This window comes from Coptis chinensis, chromosome 9 (assembly GCF_015680905.1).
Source record: "Coptis chinensis isolate HL-2020 chromosome 9, ASM1568090v1, whole genome shotgun sequence".
Classification (NCBI taxonomy): Eukaryota; Viridiplantae; Streptophyta; class Magnoliopsida; order Ranunculales; family Ranunculaceae; genus Coptis; species Coptis chinensis.
In genome coordinates, this window is record NC_141464.1 from 14,327,778 (window position 1) to 14,333,186 (window position 5,409).

A 5,409-nucleotide genomic window follows, 5' to 3' on the forward strand; every position below is an offset into this window, starting at 1 on the left:
CCTATTACTTGTCGTAATGGTGAAATCTTTAATTTACGTGTTCCACCAATTGACAAAGATTTGGTGCCACATCTCCCTATTGATGCCAACTTGACACTAGTAAGTAAATTAAATAGTTTATTTTATTTTATTTTTTGTATCAACATTTAATTTATTTAATTATGGTATAAATTTAGGCACAGTTGAAGACGATGTTAGAGGACTATATGCATGCCACGGCTTCTATGGCTAGTTTTATTTGCAAAATGAATAGTGGGTTGCACTCTAGTAAGGATGATATATTGGAATCAAGCTCGTCAAGAATTGAATAGTCATGACATTTCATATTCGAATATCACGAAGTAGTTTAGCCTCGGATGACCCCCACAAGTTCGGACTTCGGCCATCTATCTCAAGGGAGGATGTATATGTCCCTCATTTTGCGGGTGAATCAACTGATCCAAAGATGCGTTACTCGAGCTCCGCGGGGGAGAAGGAAGTAGCAGTTATGGTTTCTATTAGTATTTCATTGTGCGTAACTTAATTTATATATGTTTTTGTATTAGTTGAATATGTTTAAAATCATATTGATTATGTTGTGAGTAACTTAATTTAGACTGATGTGATCAAGTCTAACTGAAATCAAAATGTTCATTTAGAGGGCTGTTCAAGTTGCCCCTCAGGATAGGTGTGTAGATTCTCAAAATCATTTCATCTTTCGTAGAAGGTAATATATGGTCGTTACTTGACAAAGTCACTAACCAAAGTTTTCTGTTTGCAGTCATGTTCATGCGGCTTATGCTAGTTTCCTGTGGGAAATAGAAGATGAAGAAGAGGAAGATAATTTACAGCCAGATCGTGGGGGAATTTCACATTTACAAAGCAGAGTCATGACTTTTGCAAGTGCTTGATTGTCTCAGTAAACTGTTATATGGTTTACACTGGCGATAATCCGAAAAGCAAATACATAATTTACTTTTGTAGTATACCGCAGTGTCCTTGGTAAGACACTTTTTTATTCTATTGAAGTTTTACATTGTCCATTATTAATCAAATAAATGCAAGTTTTTTGTATTCACCGGCTCTATACAGATTTGAGTCCATAATTAGAAAAAATATAAACGACCCCTTCCATTTGTGTATTAGACTTTATGTCATACTATATAAAAAATCACATGTCAATATTCTGTTACCTATTTCTAATATCATCAGACTTTTATTCTGTTTTTTTTGGGTGGTGATAATAATCAACAATTGGTATCATACGTATTTACCAGGACTTCATAACGTTAAGATAGCCTTGTCTTTTGTTTTGTGCGTGCTGCTGTGAATTCTGAGACACAGGAAGAGGTTGCTATTAAGAAGATTGGTAATGGTTTTGACAATAGGATAGATGCCAAAAGGACACTACGACACATGGATCATGAAAATGTAAGCTCACTGACCTTATTAAGAACTGAGCGAATCCTTTATTTATGTTTTATTTTTAAAATCTGAAGAGAACACATACTATCGTTTGTTGTTCATGATATGCTCTTAACTTATGGTAAATAACTTTTTCTTTATCCCTTCCGGCCTTCCCTTGACATTGTATCACTTCCTGTAATCCATTGATTTATAGATCCAACCAGCTGCAGCTTATTAGTCTGATTCTTGTGACCTGTTTTTGTTATCCAAATCACATTGGTAAAATGTAAAGGGCGCATAAACATTATAATCTTGTAGTATAAACTGTTGACCCTTGCACCAAAATCACCTTATTCTCAATAGTTGCATTTATTTTCTAATAAGCGTTATGTGATGGTGGTTAACTAGTTGATGAATGAGCAATGGTGGTTGGTTTGTAGAAACAGTGCAAACATTTATGGAACAAAGTTGAAATAGTTTGGCTGTTCTGCGAAAGCTTGAAATAGTTAGTTTTATGTCAATAAGAATGTTGTGGACTTCTTTGTGATGGACTTGAAAATTTACAATCAAAAGGAAGAACTGAAGAAGTACGTTATTAACAACATACATGTTTTGCAAGGATACAAATGTGTTCGGTTGGGAAAAATGATAATTATGTGTAATCTTCAAAACAACTCTGTAATTGTTACTTCATACAGTCTTACAAGAGGTTCTCAAAATTTTCATGGTTGTTTCACTTTAATAAAGTTTAATCCAAGGTTCTAAACTCAAAATTTTAGAGTCGGACTCAGCAGAAGATAAGCCACTCCCTTAGAAGTAAACAAAAATACTGGGTAGTACACTTAGTACACAAAATGCTTCACTAAATTTGTTTTCACCATGTTGCTATATCATCCCAGACCAATAAAATTAAGAGACATAGATTCTCCTCTAAAACAAACTGGTTCCTTTCGAAAATTGCAAAACCACTTTCTAAGAAGGATTCATCAGGTGAAAGCTTTGAATGGGGATGATACTCCCTCTTTTTGCAATGGCTCCAACTCATTACATCAAATTGACATAAACACATCTTAATTCCGATCACGCCATTCCCATAAATGGTTAATCAGACGCTGCTCTAATTCCACATGCTCGTGCCTACTATGCACATATGCCACGCGTTGCAAGACTCTACGAAATTCAGCTGAATTGGGGTTTCGGTCGGGAACAACTTCTGCTATATTAGGATTTTCAAAGTAATCATGGTTAATAATAGGTTCAGAGTCTCCATAAACGTAAGCGTTCAAATAGTTATGTCGTTCTTCCTCAACAATCATGTTATGCAAAATAATGCATGCCGACATAACATCATGGAGCACATCTTTGTCCCACAAGCGAGCTTTGCCTCTAACAATTGCAAAACGAGATTGAAGAACCCCAAATGCTCGTTCAACGTCTTTTCTATAAGATTCTTGCATCAGTAAAAATTTATCTCTTCTTGATTTAGGATTCCTTTTTCGCCTTCACTAGTGTAGACAATCGAGGATATATACCGTCGACCAAGTAATAACCCGACCTTATAGTCCTTACCCATGAGAGAATAGTTTGCGGAGGGTAAACCTAATGTTAGTTTGTGAAAAAAGATTAGAGCCACAAAACATTAACATCATTATTAGTACACAGTAAACCAAAGTAAGCATGCCATATCCACATGTCGAAAGAAGCAACTGCCTCGAGTACAAGAGTTGCTAATCCATATCGTCCAGTATACTGTCCTGCCCATTCCATTGGACATGCTTGCCATGTCCAATGCATACAGTCTAGACTGCCAAGCATGCCAGGAAAACCTCTTAACTTCGGCAACACCTTTAGCAATCGGCAATGTCTTCTTCATTTGGAGATCTCAGATATTGTGCACCAAATCTCTCCACCACATGTTTGCAAAACATTTTAACAAAGGAGAGTGTTGTTGGTATAATAATCTAAAAATATCGATCCATTGAATCACCGGGCTTCCGTTTGCTAGCATTTGCAATGCACACATTATTTTGCCGTGTGGCGACAAAACTGGGTTTATTAGCTGCATCATATTTCTTCATCCAGAAATCACTATGTTCCTTAAGACCACTCCTAATCCTAAAGAATAGGTGACTGCTCATTCATTGCGGCTTCGAAATAAAACTTCATCATATGTGGGATTGACACGAAATAATCGGCCTTTAAAGAGAGCATTTCCGTTGCCTATTACGATTCCTATAAGTGCGTCACGGGGACGGACCAATCTGGGAGAGTTGGTTGATTAGAGTTTTCAATGATATGAGCTGATGTAACAAGATTCATTTGAATTGCGAGAAGCAGCATTTTTATCAACACTTCTTGTTCATGCATGAAGTGTCTTTCAATCGTCGTCTTCTCACGGGAATCATAATCATAATCATTATCACTATCGAATTCATTTTGCTAGTAAATAAATTATGGAATAAAATTGAAAATATTAAAATTGTGTGAGATAGCAAATTGGTTTAATTTCTTGCGAAGAGTTATGTTATATATCTTTGGTGGAGGGCCGGAGAGTACACATGCAACATCGTGCTCTAGTACTCTAGATAGATTACATGCATTTCTTACATAATTTTTTATCTTGCACACACCCCAATAAATAGATTCCATGCATGCATGATTCATTTCAATCTTGCCCACAATTCTTTATCTTGCACACACCCCAATAATTTCTTACATAATTCATTACAATCTTGCCCACAACCCAATGACCCTAATCAATAGCGTCTGTGCACCACAAGAAAGTAAAATTCAATAATTCAATCGACCCTATAAAAGAATGACTTTTCCTCTCTGAAAGTCACATTCCATAAACATCGGTAATATTTTATTTTTGTATTATCAATATCTGTCTTTATCTCTCTCTCTTTCACTCTTTCAAGAACAATGTCAAGCGGGATCATCATTTAGCATTGATGAAGACCAAGATTATGCCAAGCATGGTTGGATAATTCAATTGATCCATTACGGAACAAATCAATCGGGCAACATATTGTGGGATAAAATTAAAGAACAATTTGAGAATCGAGAGGATGATACGGGGTTTTACGAGGCACGCGAACTATGAGAAGTGTTACAAGTCGTTGGCAACTTATAAATAAAGCGCTACTTTATTTCGTGGATGTTTGAATCAAAAGCCGAGGATATGAAACGGATCGGGGAACTAACGAAATGGACATTGTAAGATATTTGATATAATAATTGATATATATATATATATATATATATATATATATATATATATATATCAATAATTATTTAACTAGAATATAATTGATTAAACTCAAACTATTTTTTTTTTTTTTTGGATGGAGCAAGCAAAGAAGTTGTATGTCACGGTCTTGGATAATAAACCCTTCAAATTTGATCATCGTGGTTTATTTTGAAAGACTACTGAAAAATGGTAGCCATTCAATTCCAACTACACCTGGTTTCTCTCAAACTAATTTTCATAACGAAGTCTCTCGGCTCCATTAAACGAACAAGATGGCATGGGGGAACACCGATTCTCGAAATGCAAAGACACGGTTCATCAAAAAGACCGGATTGTGGAAGAGACAAATCAAAACAAAAAAAAAAGTTGATAGTCAAAATGAAACTTCTCTTAAAGAATTAACGCGACAATCTCAATGGGCGATGGAGGCCATTGAGGCAGCAACTGACCGTGGGAAAAAATTCTATGAAAGTGAAGCGTTTAATCCTTCAAGGATTAAACTTGCAGAAAAAAAAAAAAAAAAAAATTCCGTGAGACATTGGCATGGGAAAAGGAGATCATGAGCACAAATACATCGACTATGACACCTCAAGGAAAAGAATGGTACAAAAACGCAAAGAAACAAATTTTGAAAGATCAAACTCTTCGCAATTCACGGACTCCTTCAAGAAATTTGCACTTTGAAGAATACGAAGAAAGCATTTGATTAAGAATTTTAAATGTTTTGTACGTATTTGATGTATTTTTAATGTATTTCCTTTTAATTTGTT

At 35.3% G+C, this 5,409-nt stretch overlaps 1 long non-coding RNA gene across 1 annotated transcript; it reads left to right on the plus strand.

Moving 5' to 3' along the window:
* The first annotated feature begins 629 nt into the window (after positions 1-629).
* On the plus strand, positions 630-1,053 carry LOC147474884 (uncharacterized). The gene is made up of 2 exons (XR_015209098.1): positions 630-667; positions 761-1,053. It is a non-coding gene; the product is annotated as an uncharacterized LOC147474884 (long non-coding RNA).
* Positions 1,054-5,409: the final 4,356 nt, after the last annotated feature.